Source organism: Schistocerca piceifrons, chromosome 3, assembly GCF_021461385.2.
Source record: "Schistocerca piceifrons isolate TAMUIC-IGC-003096 chromosome 3, iqSchPice1.1, whole genome shotgun sequence".
Lineage (NCBI taxonomy): Eukaryota > Metazoa > Arthropoda > Insecta > Orthoptera > Acrididae > Schistocerca > Schistocerca piceifrons.
Window position 1 is genome coordinate 197,635,031 of NC_060140.1, and position 16,682 is coordinate 197,651,712.

At 45.2% G+C, this 16,682-nt stretch overlaps 1 pseudogene; it reads right to left on the bottom strand.

Annotated features, from left to right (window-relative positions):
- Positions 1-245: 245 nt before the first annotated feature.
- On the bottom strand, positions 246-363 carry LOC124790822 (annotated as a pseudogene).
- Between the last annotated feature and the right edge of the window lie 16,319 nt (positions 364-16,682).

The following is a 16,682-nucleotide window of genomic DNA, read 5'->3' on the forward strand; positions in this document are numbered from 1 at the left end:
CTCTCGGGGTATGAGCACCCTGGAACATTAAACTAAAACTAAACTAAACTCCACCAGCACAGGCCATGAAGGCCCAAAGGTACCGACTGGCCGCCGTGTCACAGGCGGCACTGGGTGCGGGTATGGAGGGGCATGTGGTCGGCACATTGCTCTTCCGGCCGTATCTCAGTTTACGAGACCGGAGCCGCTACTTCTCAATCAAGTAGCTCCTCAGTTTGCCTCACAAGGTCTGACTGTAACCCGCTCGCCAACAGCGCTCAGCAGACCTAATGGTCACCCATCCAAGTCCTAGCTCAGCCCGACAGCGGTTAACTTCGGTGGTCTGACGGGAACCGGTGTTAGCACTGCGGGAAAGCCGTTGGCACCCTGGAACATTGTCGAACGTGATCGTTTTGTTGGTCCAGATGGTATGGAATGGGAAAGGATAATATCACATGATCATACTGACCTCCACTTCTTTGAAAATAGTACACTCTTCGGTCAGTGTTATTGACACACTGTATGTTCTCTATGTGCTTCTTTTCAGAAGTGCATTCGGTCCTGACTTCTCTTTTATGGACGACACTGTACGGGCGCAGCGATCTGCGAATGTGGTGCTCTGGAGGGGGGGGGGGGGGGGGGGAGAGGATATTTGGCCAATGGACTGGCCTGTCCGTCCCTCGACTTCAATCCTATCGAACACATGAGGGATGGCGTTGTGTAGACTCAATGCCACACTTGCACATGCATCAACGACCATCCAACAGTTGTCATCCTCGCTGGTGGAGGAACTGAACGCCCTACCACAACAGCTGCTTGCCAATATTGTGCATGGGAGCACACTGCGCAACGTACATTGTAGTTCCCGCCGAACATACCCCATGTTGAGAATCACACCCCACCTTCTTTAATACCCAGATGACCATCATAAATCGCGGTGATTTCGATGTATCTGTTGCCTTCGAATGAAAGTAACGTTTTTGTTTTCTTTCAGATTCCTTCTGTACTGTACTGCACTGTAGCAATTCTCTCTCTGTGTATGGTCAAAAGTTCACCGAGTGATATTAACTGGCAGCGACACATCATGTGAAAATTACTTTTGTCCTTAGATTCTGCACGCCACTGTAGTTCTAAAAATTTAGTCATTTACTCACCACAGAACTCACCACAGAACATTCCACCACCCTTTTATCACTTTCGGCTCTTCTTTCTTGAATTAAGCTACATCCTGCACTCCTTAGCCCTTTCACGTATACTCCAGACAAAGACTATACACGACACATTACAAATGTGTCGAAACCCCAACTCCATCGAACCCAAGTTGGCCCAGATCATATGGCGTCGTGTGTGGGAAGTGGTGCATGCTGGTTATCTGAAAATCAACATCAAGTCCGCCTGTTATATCACCGTCAATGGCAAACAGGTCAAACAGTTTCGTTTGCACCGCCTCGCTGACACACTCCTCTGTGTTCACTGTGGTGTAGAGGATGCAGACGCTCATCGATTCTCATGTGGTCCATCATCTGACGCCTGGAGTCTCGCGCAGCGTATCTTGGCTTTCCTTACCCGACAGACACCTGCTCGGAGCACTTTTATGACGCTTTAATTCCCGGATGTGATTCATTACCCCGGAACAAAAAGTAACGCAGTGAATTGGATATGCGGTCATACGGTCCGCTACCTTTCTGGCCCCGACGAGAAACCAGTACTGGGTTGTTGGACGTACCTTAACGATCGACACTGCGCCCTTGTTCGCAACCCCAGATCCAAACAGTCCTTTTCCAATTTTCTACGGAGGGCCTTTCATGACCCGCCTCCCAGCTGGAACGTCCAAGCCATGAGATGTTGACACTTTTTGCTGACAAAGTTCTGAACGCACTACAAACGGAATTTCCATTAAATTTTCGAGAGAACACGTTTGGATGTTCTGCCATTCAGAAGGCGCTAGCGACTCCTGGAATTCTCGTACATAGACTAGTTTAATTGAAAAAAATTAAAAAATTAAAAGATTAAAAAGTAAATAAAAGAGTATATACAGGGTGTTTCAAAAATGACCGGTATATTTGAAACGGCAATAAAAACTAAACGAGCAGCGATAGAAATACACCGTTTGTTGCAATATGCTTTTTCAGGCATACAAGCTTTCGAAATTACAGTAGTTACAATTTTCCACAACAGATGGCGCCGCATGTGATGCGAAAGATATAGAAGACAACGCAGTCTGTGGGTCCGCCATTCCGTACGTCGTCTTTCTGCTGTAAGCGTGTGCTGTTCACAACGTGCAAGTGTGCTGTAGACAACGTGGTTTATTCCTTAGAACAGAGGATTTTTCTGGTGTTGGAATTCCACCGCCTAGAACACAGTGTTGTTGCAACAAGACGAAGTTTTCAACGGAGGTTTAATGTAACCAAAGGACCGAAAAGCGATACAATAAAGGATCTGTTTGAAAAATTTCAACGGACTGGGAATGTGACGGATGAACGCGCAGGAAACGTAGGGCGACCGCGTACGGCAACCACAGAGGGCAACGCGCAGCTAGTGCAGCAGGTGATCCAACAGCGGCCTCGGGTTTCCGTTCGGCGTGTTGCAGCTGCGGTCCAAATGACGCCAACGTCCACGTATCGTCTCATGCGCCAGAGTTTACACCTCTATCCATACAAAATTCAAACACGGCAACCCCTCAGCGCCGCTACCATTGCTGCACGAGAGACATTCGCTAACGATATGGTGCACAGGATTGATGACGGCGATATGCATGTGGGCAGCATTTGGTTTACTGACGAAGCTTATTTTTACCTGGACGGCTTCGTCAATAAACAGAACTGGCGCATATGGGGAACCAAAAAGCCCCATGTTGCAGTCCCATCGTCCCTGCATCCTCAAAAAGTGCTGGTCTGGGCCGCCATTTCTTCCAAAGGAATCATTGGCCCATTTTTGAGATCCGAAACGATTACTGCATCACGCTATCTGGACATTCTTCGTGAATTTGTGGCGGTACAAACTGCCTTAGACGACACTGCGAACACCTCGTGGTTTATGCAAGATGGTGCCCGGCCACATCGCACGCCCGACGTCTTTAATTTCCTGAATGAATATTTCGATGATCGTGTGATTGCTTTGGGCTATCCGAAACATACAGGAGGCGGCGTGGATTGGCCTCCCTATTCGCCAGACATGAACCCCTGTGACTTCTTTCTGTGGGGACACTTGAAAGACCAGGTGTACCGCCAGAATCCAGAAACAATTGAACAGCTGAAGCAGTACATCTCATCTGCATGTGAAGCCATTCCGCCAGACACGTTGTCAAAGGTTTCGGGTAATTTCATTCAGAGACTACGCCATATTATTGCTACGCATGGTGGATATGTGAAAAATATCGTACTCTAGAGTTTCCCAGACCGCAGCGCCATCTGTTGTTGAAAATTGTAACTACTGTAATTTCGAAAGTTTGTCTGCCTGAAAATGTACTGTTGTCCCAAGCATATTGCAACAAACGGTGTATTTCTATCGCTGCTCGTTTAGTTTTTATTGCCGTTTCAAATATACCGGTCATTTTTGAAACACCCTGTATATATATATATATATATATATATATATATATATATATATGAAACAAAAAATAAAAATAGTAAAAATAGGAGAAAAAGAAAAAAAAGGTGGTAGAGCACTTGCCCGCGAAAGGCAAAGGTATGGAATTCGAGTCTCGGTCAGGTACCCAGTTTTAACCTGTCAGCAGGTCTCCTATCAGTGCAAACTCCGCTGCAGAGTGAAAATCTCATTGTATGTTTCGGTAAAGTTTTACCATTGTCAGTGTGTTCATTTGTCGTCTGTGGAAAAACATGCAAAGAAATTTTGCATTATGATGCATATAATCTTGAGATTACGGTGTTCACACTTATAAAATTACTAACAGAAAAAAATCTGTGGCTTAGTATCGCATACTGATGTTTATGTGGCTGTCTCATATTAGCAGTGCATCCGCTACTTTGCTCCAGTTTCCTGTCTGCATCTTATCATAATTTTTCAATGTTGTGCTACGAATAGTTTCCAAAATCATTGGGTCTAAAACGAAACCTGGTCCCGGCGGAGATTCGAGTCCTCCCTCGGGCATGGGTGTGTGTGTGTTTGTCCTTAGGATAATTTAGGTTAAGTAGTATGTAAGCTTAGGGACTGATGACCTTAGCAGTTAAGTCCCATAAGATTTCACACACTTTTTTTTTCTAAAACGAAACTGTACATTTTCCTGCTTTGCTATTGTTAGATTATAATACTGTCATTATATTATATCCTTCTTCAAATCAGAGTTGTTTTATTCTTTCACCATCTTTTGTTAATTAAAAGCAATAGTTTTCCACAATGTAGTGGGGATATGTAATTATGAATCAGCTCTGCCAATTTGTGAGGTGAAGAGCCTGTTTATTTAAATTGAATGCCTTATATGTTATTGTAAATTCCGTTTCCTCATTCCTCTACAAATGACGTAAAATGTGATTTCTAACGTGCACTATTACAGTTTATAAGGTATTCACTCGGTAAATCATCTTGTTTTATGTTCTCTGGGTGTGAATTTAAAACGTTGTAATGAAACTAAGGTTTGGTTTGTTTGTGTGTGTGTGTGTGTGTGTGTGTGTGTGTTTTATGTGCCTTGATCTTCTCATAGATCTTTTATAGCTGAGAACAGTGTTCCATTGCATAAAGCTGTGTAGTTTTTCCCCTTTATTTTTAATACATCCCCTTCGCAGCATAATGAGGGGGGGGGGGGACTGGGGACTGTTGGCGATACAGTACTCCGCTCCTCAGCCAAGTAAATTAAAAAATATATAATGAGAATGAGAAATAAACATTGGGCCTTTTTCCTATTTTAAATTTAGAAATGAAAGACGGGCAGCTAAAAAAAAACCGCCAATATGTACGTTTTAAAAACACGTCACGCAATGGTGAAATTCTTCTGAGAAGACTCACTGAGCACTACAATTTCACTTAAAATCTAAAAGAGCTGTATTGGGTGTGAAGTATTCCGGAGAAGAGAGTGCGTTGTTCCATAAAGTTGAGTGCTGTGGGTAGAAGAGATAGAGGCAGTAACTTAGAAAAGCCCTGGAGAGGAAGGTAGGGGTTTAGGTGGATATTGAGAATACAGAAGGTGAGAAAGACATAACGTGAGTAGGAGTTTCGTGTTGGATGGGGTAGTAGTAACAAGACGAAAGGGTTGGGTACGCCTAGAGAGGGTAAATGAGAGAGGAGCCGTCATGTGGTGTGGGATAGGTGGGAAGAACTAAAGTTGGTAGGAGGGATGAATATCATAAATATCGGGGACGATCTCGTCGTCTGTGAAAAGGAGTTGGTTGAACTTTCGATGGGATGGGATATGATGCATCTGTACATGTAGGGATGGTGGGATGTGTTTGTAGAGGTGCGGCAGCATACAAGCGTTAGTGGTCAGATGGGGTTATTGGCATCTAATCTGCGAATGATTTAGGAGGTTCAGAGGTGTTAGATGTGGGTGGGGAGAGGTGCGAATTTGATGAGATGGTAGAGGCTCCACGTCAGGGAAGGTAAACTAATGCAGAAAGGGAGATGAAATGCATGGCATTCAAGGATTTGGAGGGACTTACAGAACGCCGGTGGACGGATATCCACGTAGCATTCAATTACCAGAGGATCGATCAAATCAGGGTCTTGTAGGTATAGAGAAAAGTGTACGGATGTAATTCACAAATTCGGCCTGTTAATACTTTTAGTCTGCTGTGGGCTTCTTGTTGAATTATTAGTAGCTGATGTTACGACGATAGTTGTGGTTCAGGTCTAGTCCAAGATATTTTAGTGTGTTGGTTAACTGGATAGGAAGATTATAAATCGTAACGTAAAAGTTAAGGAGACAGAAGTTGGGGGCAGTTCAACGTAAAATTATTACTTAGGATTTGGAGAGGTCGACCTTGAAGAGCCATCAGTTACACAAGGAGGTAAGTTAACTGAGGTGTATGTGGGGGTATCATTAGGGTTTAATATTGTATTTTTTCCTTTTATTGTCAGTTTATTCCCCACGTAGGGGCGGACTGGCAGCAGCAATGTAGCCACTCTCCAGCCCACAGTTTCGAAACATCACAGTTGTATTGAAACACAGAAAGATGTGTATTGAAACATAGAAAGATGTGTACTGAAAACGTCGAGTGATGATGATGCAGTGGAGTTTGTGTTTCATGGCGAGATGCCTAGAGGGGACTACTTGCAAGAGATTATGATGATGATGGTGTGGCATATGCTTGAAGACCAGCAAAGGGTGAGGGATGGATGGAAGAGATTGTGGTGGCACTGAAGTTGTAGAAGAGAAGGAAAGATTGTTGGTGTGGTGTTGATGGAAGGGATCTAGAATGACATGTGGTTCAAGGGCTATTCACAGTTAGCATGGAACTCGGGAAAAGAAGAAGTGAGGGTGGTTTTGGGAATATGTGGCAATGGTTTTGTATGGCATTAAGAATGAGCTGCCAGGCTGACCTAATACAGGGTATGTGAACGCTCAAATGGGTGAAAAAGGCTATATATATATATATATATATATATATATATATATATATATATATATATATTTATATATTTCCTTATTGTTAATTTCACACCTGATAATGGTACGCCAGCAGCGGCACATTACGCCGCTCTTGGGCCACAGATAAAACTAATGACACAAAAGGAGACAATCGCAGAACAGACAGGGTGTATATACAAACGTAGACATACCAAATGAAAACACACAGAGCCGTTCACAGGCGTAGAGTCCAAAATAAAAATGTTCACACATGTGGACACGCACAGAGAAGACAGATGTCACACGCGAACGTTGGAGCACTACGAGTAACACTGGAACACTTGAACACGAACACGACGACACACACAAACACTAGGCGATGATATCCGGCGAGGAAAACTTCACTAGATGTGTGCGAGTCTGGAGACCAGCCAAAAGGTGAAAAAAGGGGGTGGAGGAGGGAGAGGGGAGTGTGTAGATGCCAGTGGCAGAGGAGATGGGAGGGGGAGGAAAGGAGGTACGGGGGTAGGGGAAGCCCGGGGGAGGAGGGAGGGAGGAAGGGAGGGAGGGGGGAGAGAAGGGAGAGAGGGTGCCCTCGGGAGAAAACACAGGGTACGGTAAAGGAGGATCAAAGTTGGTAGGAGGGGTAGATGGAGGGGATGAGGGCATCATCAGGAAGGGGGAGTTGGTGGAAGTCACCTTGGGCGAGGGTATGGAGAGTGGATAGATGGAGACCAGGTGGGATGTGGGAATGCAAACGCAGCAGCAGATGGGGATGGTAGAGGTTGGGAGAGACAATCAGATGAGGGTGATCAAGTTTGCGGGAAGTGTAGAGGAGCGTATGTTTCATTGGGATAACCCAAACTTGTTCAGAAAAACAGTATCTATTATTTGTCCATAGTGGACATCGTCAAACTGAAACTACAAATCCATAAATTATCGTCAGACTGTAAAACATATCTGGCACTGCCTCGGCCCCACTTGTGGCAGCCGCATCGCGGTTGCGAAGTGGGGCCGAGGCAGTGCCAGATATGTTTGATTCAAACGGAGTACTGAGGGGACTGAAATATATGCAGTGGCATAGACAAAGTCTAAATGAAGTATCCAGCAGATTATGGGCAGCACGTCTCACAATGCTGAAGAATGTCACTTAGCGCCGGAAGAAGTCAACTACTTGGGTCACGTCATAAGTAAGGATTGTGTAACAACTGATCTCAGGTTGATGCAACCATTGAAAGGTTTTCCAGTACCACACACTACTAGGGAGTTAGAATCTTTCCTCAGTCTCGTAAATTATTGTAGAAAGTTCGCGAAGGGACCTGCGTATATTGAAAGATCGCTTGCCCAGCTGTTGGAGAGAGGGGTTAAGCTTGTGTGATCGGAGGCAGAGGAGGATCAAAGTTGGTAGGAGGGGTAGATGGAGGGGATGAAGGCATCATCATGGAGGGGTAGTTGGTGGAAGCCACCTTGGGCGAGGGTATGAAGAGTGGAGAGATGGAGAGCAGGTGGGAAGTGGGAATGCAGGTGCGGCAGCAGACAAGGAAAAGAAGGAGGTGCGGGAACCGAATAAGGTCATAGAGGATACATGTGTGGGTGGGGAGACGGATGTGATAGGCAGAGCGCGTGGCGTTCTAGGATTTGAAGGGATTTGTAAAAGGTGGGAGGGGCAGAGATCCAGGCGGAATGAGCGTAGCAGAGGATACGGCGGATAAGGGATTTTAGGTGTGGAGGATGGTGGAGGGGTCCAGACTTCATGTGCAGCTAGAAAGGAGCTTCAGGAGACGGGTCTGAAAGGCTATATACTCATTCGTTATAGTTACTCCATGTGAGTACGACCCTAGTCTTCCGACATTTGTAAATTTTATTGTGTAGTTATACCTTACGTAATGTTGAGGCTCTACTTTCCTCCATTATGAAAGTGACACACTAGCAATCTCAGGGATACGTCCGCTGCCGGAGGGGAAAGAGCAGGCAGCCGGAGAAGCTCTCGAGCAAAGCGACGTAATCATTTCCAGCGGTCGCCGCCAGGGGCAGGCGCCGCGGCGGCGCGCTATCAGGCGGCAAGACGCTGCATCCGTCTCCATTACGCGGCTACAGCGGCGTTTTGTCTGCGCGCCGGCTGGAGGACAGCGCCGGTCCGGCGGGAGGCCAAGAGGGCTACCGGGGTGGGGAGGAGGGGGGAGGGCGTGGCCGGCGGTCGGCGGGCAGCCGCTTATTGCCCTCCAGATGAATAATGCAGCACGCCGTAACTCACGAGTGTTTGTTGCGCGTGTCACCGGCAGGCGGCGGGCCGGGGCGCTTTTAGGGCACGCGCTATCCCCAGGGCGCCTTCCCGCGGCTGTGCCGTGCTGTTCCGTGCTTCCCACCGGCTAACACTGTTGCCGCCGCACCTCCTCATCAGCGTCCATTCTCCCCGCGAATCCCCGCCAAAGTAAACAGCGCCCGAAACACAGCGGCCTCCTCCATTCATGGCAGCCGCTGCTTCACTTGTTGCCGCGTCCCGGTAATGACGTCTTCCCTTCCCTGAATGAGTGTCCAGCTTTTTGACAGCGCGTATTTTCGTGGGCCCTCTTTACATACATGCAAGGTGTGGAAAATGTTTCTAAACGCTTTTAGCGTGTGATAAAATAGTTTGTTGCGTATGTTATTTATTTGTTTGTTTGTTGTTGATGTTGTAGTCATCAATCCCTAACATACTTGGTTGGCTCTGATCACTATGGGACTCAACTGCTGAGGTCATCAGTCCCCTAGGACTTAGAACTACTTAAACCTAACTAACCTAAGGACATCAAACACATCCATGCCCGAGGCAGGATTCGAACCTGCAACCGTAGCGGTCTCGCGGTTCCAGACTGTAGCGTCTAGAACCGCACGGCCACTCCGACCGGCCCTAACATATTTCCCCACTGCCTTTATAATGCCTGAATTTATTATTCACCCGTTGTGTACGAATAGGGTATTTGGCTGGTTATAAAAGTGTCCTCGCTCCTCGGTTCGAAATCCTCCACTGATTCAATTTTGAATAAAAATCTTCAGCATTGGCAGCGACTGAAGATTTCCTCATAACGTCACCCTCAATCTGCTAACGGTCTTGACAAAGATAGAGGAGAAAAGAGTAAAGGTTTTATCGCTCTTAGGGTGGAGAACTGCCCCTAGAAGGCCGAAGAATCAGCAAAGATCAACGGCTGCGGATGCAGAAGGCAATGGAAACCATTGCCTAAGACACATGACGTGTACCTGCAGGACTTGTGGCTCGTAATTAAAAAAGTATCATGATGATCTTTCCATTGGCAAAAGATTCTAGAATAGTCCTCCTTTCGGATCTCCGGGAGGGGACTGCCAATAGGGAAGTGACTATGAGAAAACACTTAATAGTCAACGAAAGGATAACGTTCTACTGTTCGTAGCCTGGAATTTCAGAAATTTGAACATGTTAGGGAAGTTAGGAAATCTGGAAAGGGAAATCCTAAAGCTCAGTCTAGATAAAGTGGGGGGTCAGTGAAGTGAAATGGAAAGAAGGAGCCGGCGGGAGTGGCCGTGCGGTTCTAGGCGCTACAGTCTGGAGCCGAGCGACCGCTACGGTAGCAGGTTTGAATCCTGCCTCGGGCATGGGTGTGTGTGATGTCCTTAGGTTAGTTAGGTTTAATTAGTTCTAAGTTCTAGGTGACTGATGACCTCAGAAGTTAAGTCGCATAGTGCTCAGAGCCATATTTTGGAAAGACGGCAACGATTAATGATCAGAAGACTATAGGGTAATACCAGTAGAAGCCGAAAATGATATGACCTGAACAGGATTCGCTATTAATAGGAAGGTAGGGCAGTTCAGTGATTCGGTTGTTCTAATCACAATCGACAGCAAACCAATACCGACAGCCATAGTTCAGGTACACATATCGACTTCGCAAGGAGAATATGAAGCGACGGAGAAAGTATATGAGGATATTGGAGGGCTAATTCAGTAAGTAATGGGAGATGTAATTCTAATCTTGGGGGATTGAAATACGGTTGTACGGGAAGAAGTAAAAAAAAAGGTTATGGGAGAATATAGCCTTGTTAGTAGCAATGAGAGCGGGAAAAGACTAATTAAGATCTGCAATAAATTTCAGCTAGTAACAACAAGTACTCTGTCCAAAAATCACAAGATGAGATGGTATACTTGGAAAAGATTCTAGTTAAATTACATAATAGTCGGGCAGAGATTCCGAAATCAGACACTGGAATGTAAGGTGTATCCAGGAACATATAGACTCTGATCACAATTTAGTAATAATGGAAAGTAGTGATGTTTAAAAGACTAGTGACGAAGAATCAGTGTGCAATGGAGTTAACGTACGGAAATACTAACGAATGAAGAGATATGCCTGAAGTTCTCTCAGGTTAAAGAACTTGCGATAAAGAATAGCTCAGCCAGAATTTCACTTGAAGAGTAACGGAAATATCTAAGAAGGGCAATCTCAGAGATTAGAAAGAGAAACATGGGTACAAGAAAGGTAATTGCGAAGAAACCATGTGCAACATAAGAAGCATTTTATTTGATCGACGAAAGAAGGAAGTACAAAAATGTTCATGGACATACAGGAATACAGAAATACGAGTCACTTTGAAGTGAAATCAATAGGAAATGCAGGGAAGCTAAGGCGAAATGGCTGCTTGATAAAAGTGAAGAAATCGAAAAGAAAATTATTTTCGGAAGGAGTGACTCGTCATATAAAAAAGTAAAAACGACCTTAGGTGAAATTAAAGCCAATGGCGGTAATATTAAAAGCGTAGTGCGAATTCCACTTTTAATGCAGAGGAGAGAGCGGATAGGTGGATAGAGTACTTTGAGGTTCTCTAGGAGACGAAGGACTTTCCTGATGAAGTGACAGAAGAAGAAACAGGAGTCGATAGCGAAGAGATAGTGCTTCCAGTATCGCAATTTAAAAAGGATTTGGAAGGTTTCAGATCAAATAAGGTAGAAGAGATAAATAACAATCCATCGGAATTTCAGAAATCATTGGAGGAAGTTGCAAAAGAACTATAACCTTGCTGTGTGGAGCGTATGAGACTGACGATATATACACTCAGATTTTCGATAAAACATCACCCACACAGTTTCGAAGATTTCAACAGCCGGCAAGTGCGAGAATCATCGCACAATCAGCTTGACAGTTCATACATCCAATCTGCAGACGAGAATATTATACAGAAGAGTGGAAAAAGAACTGAGGATCTGGCAGAAGATAATCTGACTTTAAGAAAAATAAATAAAAAAAACTGCGGACATTAGTGACTTATTAAGGCTGCGTATAGCACATGACACTGACAGGAATGGCTATTGTATATACACCAGAGTATCGGTTCTGACGCTGCGGTTAGTAATGGAATCAGGACAGAAGAAAAATCAAGACAAGTTCACAGGATTTATCGACCTGAGAAAGGGCTAAAAGGGGTAGAACTTTGCAAGATAGCCAACATTTTGAGAAACATTGAGCTAAGTTGTAGAAAATGACGGGTAACATACAATATGTAGACGGAACAAGAGGGAAAAATAAGACTGAAAGGCCTAGAGCGAAGTACTCGCATTGAAAGGGGCGCAAGACAGGGATGTTGTCTTTCGCCCCTGCTGTTCAATGTACACATCGGCGAAGTAATGACGGAAATAAAAGTTCAAGATCGGTATTAAAATTCAAGGTGGAAATGTATGAATGATAACATTTACAATTGACATTGTTATCCCTAGTAAAAGTGACGAAGAATTAAAGGATCTGCTAAGAGGAATGAACATTCTAATGAATTCAGAATACGGTTTGAGACTAAATAGAAGAAAGACGTAAATATTGAGAAGCAGCAGATATGCTAACAGCAAGAAATTGATCATAATTCGTGATCGCGAAGTAGATGAAGTTAAGGAATTCGGCTACCTCGATAGCAAAATAACCCATGACGGACGGAGCAAGCGGGACATAAAAAGCAGACAAGCACTGGCAAAAAGGGTATTCCTGGCCAAGAGAAGTCTACTAATAACAACCATAGCTCTTAATTTGAGGAAGCAAGGTATCAGCGTGAACCTTTGGGGCAGCGAATTGTAGTGAAGTAAGGACAGGAGAGGATCGAGGAATTTGAGATGTGGTACTACAGAATAATGTTGACAATTCTGTGGACTTATAAGTTAAGGAATGAGGAGTTCACCGCAGAATCGGCGAGGAAAGAAATCTATGGAACGACTGACAAGGAGAGCGGACAGTATGGTAAGTCATCTGTTGAGATTTCAGGAAATAAGTTCCATGGTACTATAGGGAGCTGGAGAGTCTAAAAGGTGTATAAGAACATAGAGACTGGACTACATCCAGCAGATAACTGAGGACGTAGGGTGCATGTGCTGCTCTGAGGTGAACGGGTTGACACACGAGGGGATTTCCTGGCGGGCAAACCATTTACAGTCGGCCGGTGTGGCCGTGCGGTTAAAGGCGCTTCAGTCTGGAACCGCGTGACCGCTACGGTCGCAGGTTCGAATCCTGCCTCGGGCATGGATGTGTGTGATGTCCTTCGGTTAGTTAGGTTTAATTAGTTCTAAGTTCTAGGCGACTGATGACCTCAGAAGTTGAGTCGCACAGTGCTCAGAGCCATTTGTGCCAAACCATTTACAAGACTGAAGACACAAAATAAATTTTTAAAAAAGTTGCGAGGTGCCGGGGCTAGCAGTGTATTTAACACTAAATTCTTCTAGAATCTACATATGTAAATGATGCTCTAAGCCCCCCCTATTCTAACTCCGACTTTTGCTGCTGCACGTGGATTAAAAACATACGTGAACTGACTGTAATCAACCCTGCAAGTGGAGTAGAAAAGAGTTTGGCACCTGCAATAATTTAATTTGGTAAATAAGTTAAATAAAGGAAGGTTTCATTAACGTAGTGAGAAATGATAGGGTTGCTCTACCGATTAACAGAATGAAAGTTCTGTCCAAAATAACAATATGATTTATCAAGACTACACAAAATAATAAACAAAAACACATGAAACATTTACAATACGTCAAATTGGATACTCAAACAAACGCTGTGAAGGTGAAGTTGTCCCTAAACTAGATTGTGACGTTTATGACGAAGTGGTATGTGGAGCCAATTCCTTGCCACTCAAATCTTAAGAGACACACCGCTAACCCAACATTAATTGCTGCTACATTAGTGAGAACTCAGAAAATGAACACCCAAGATAGAACAAAGTTAGAAAAGACGAACAGGCGCGCTCTGCTGAGCTCTGATTATCGCCTAGCAAAAATGCCTGCTTTGCCGGTGCTGCGGACGTACATTACCAAGCTGTCTTCTTAGCTGCAAGGACACGATCTGGCGTACTGGAAGTGATGGCTGGTTGCTTCGACGTCCCCTCGTGGTGATGATAATGTCGCGAGTATAGCCCGAAACAAAGACTAAAGACTTCCTAGCAATACAAAAGCGCCTCTGAGGGAGACGAAGAAGGCTCGCCACACAATCACTGACGGTACAGTGATTGATTTTAACAAGCGAAGTCACACAGTAACTCCGATACAGTCAACATTAGCCAAAACTGCTCAAGACAGACAACATAGCCTCTTGTACACAGAACGCTCAATTGCCAACTGTACTCGGAAAGTTACGTTGAAGTTGAAAGTTCAGCAACTTCGTCAAACAGTTACAATTAAATAAAAGTATATTAGACAGCCAACAGAAGGCAGGCTGACCCGCGCGGTGAGAGCTCAGTCTTGTAACCTACTTCGACCGAAAGGCGAGAGCCGACTACCCACAAGAGCACCCGTACAAACCGAACACAGAACATTCCCGCCCCCACGACAGCGGCCGTGGTTAACCATTCCCATCAGCAACTCGAAAACCGGTGGACAATTCCACTCTACTGCCAGAGCACTACCATTCCACCAATGGAGATTCTTGGCGCCAATTTCTGCGCCGATTTTGCTACGTCACGGAGCTATGCCCTGAGCAACCCAATCACAGTTACGATTTTGCAGAAAGCGCGGGAATTTGCCCGCCAAAACTGCCTGGGTACACAAGTCATTCCCACGCCTCGCTGGTAGCCCGCCAGAAAGTGTTTTCGCTAAGTTTCTGCGAAGTAACGGGACCTCTAGCCCAGCCTCTACTTCAGGCCCCTCCGAGCGTGTCTCCTCCGCTATTCTACCATTTCGGCGTCTGGAAAGCATTCACTCGACTCCCTCACACCCGTCGGCTTACCCTTTGAAGATCAGCATTGCCCGCCTGTCACCGGACCACCCAGGTGACGAGAGACGCTGCGTGGGAAGTCCACGTGTGAAGGAATAGCAACTTTACACTGCATGCAATTGGAGAGGAAAATCATAAGATAGAAATATGAGAGGGGGCTCATGCCACCTCTCAAAGTGAAAGCTGTGGGCATTAGTGGCTTATGAAGGCTGTGCATAGTACATAACACTGGCAGGAATGGGTATTGTGTATACACTAATGTTGTTGTTGTGTTTGTTGCTTACGGCCGCTCAACGGGAAGGTTATCAGCGCCCTTTCTGGTATTAAAAGTAACGAATGTGGAGGAAAGTAGTACAATGTGACCATACACGTTAAGACAACGGGAAAGAATAAAAGATGCTATACAGCAGACTATAGCATAAGCAGAACGACAAAGGAGCGGAAAGAAGAGGCACAGGAAAATGACAATGCCTGGCCTCTTACGTAAAATATGGGTGAGCTTGTCACTGTGTGAATATATTAAAATGATCTCCCTAAAATCTTGGTAAAAACGTTGGGCAATTCACAAAACTTCAAAACTCGAACCACACTAGTTTGATAGTTACCTAAAGCAGACTGCAGATCCGTCGGCATACCAGCCGCGGCTCGCTGGTCGGTAAATAAAACGCAGTGAAATAAACTATGGAGCGCAGTGATCCGTACGCCGCAAGCGCCACACACTGGAGGGTCCTCTCGCTGGAGCAAAAAGCCATGTGTCACAGCGTTGTGGCCTATGCGAAAGCGAGTGAGGAGCACCTCGTCCCGTCGTCGTGGCTAGAAGGAAGTACAACATGGAGCTTACTGTCGGCTGCTTCCAGCCACTGATCCTCCCACTGACGCAATACTCTGGAGCTCAACAGCGAGGCCATAGTGCGCAAGGGGATGGCACACTGAAATAACTGAGGATCAAGGCGTGCCTCCTTGGCTGCTAGATCCGCTCTTTCGTTTCCCACAATTTCCCAGGTGCCCTGGTACCGAGCTGAAAGACACCTCCTTTCCAGGCCGTTGTAGGTGGAGGAGGCTACCCTGGATAGTCTGGTCTTAAAACGTTTCAGAGAGTGAAGGGCATTCAGAGAACCGGAACAGACAAGAAAGTTCGCACTTGAAGAATGTCTCATCTGCCACAGTGCCTGCAAGATTGCATACAATTCTGCACAAGGGATAGTAAAGGCTTGAGGCCGTCGGGCCTTGAGGTCACGATCGGCGAAAACAACAGAGCAACCAACAGAATCTCATATTTGTCATAATTAAAGGGGTCCATGTGCTGCATGTAGCTACTTAAAAGAAACTAGAAGTCCATGACACATTACGTTATTTACGTAATTATTAGAAAAGCAGTAAGAATTGTACATGTTATTCACATCTCAAATGGACATCTGTATATACGAGTTGCGACGATAATGTAATGAGACTGATTTTCTTTGCAAAATGTGGCAACCCTGCAGGCTAGCGTACGAACAATATCTTTGACCTTGGTCTATAAGCTGCTTCTAGTTCAAGCGGCACATAGATGCAACTGCCCAGTCGTGAGTTGTTCTGTAATAAGTCAACACGTGTTTCTGTATGCCGTCACGGAAATGGAACCGCATAATATGGTGCAACGGTATGCCATTTCTTTTTGTGTTAAATTAGGTGAAAACGCGAAAACTTACGCTAAGCTTCAGAATGCTTTTGTTGAGGAGGTGATGTCAGGAGCGCAAGTTTTCGGTGGCATAAATGTTTAGTGAAGGCAGAACGAATGTTGAAGATGAAGACCGCAGAGGACGTCCATCAACCTCACGGACGGATGTCAGTTTGGCCAGGGAGCGTCAGTCATACGATCTGATGGAAGATTATTCATGAAAATGATTGCAGAAGAACTGAGCATAAATCGAGAAACGATTCGTCTAATAATAATACACTCCTGGAAATTGAAATAAGAACACCGTGAATTCATTGTCCCAGGAAGA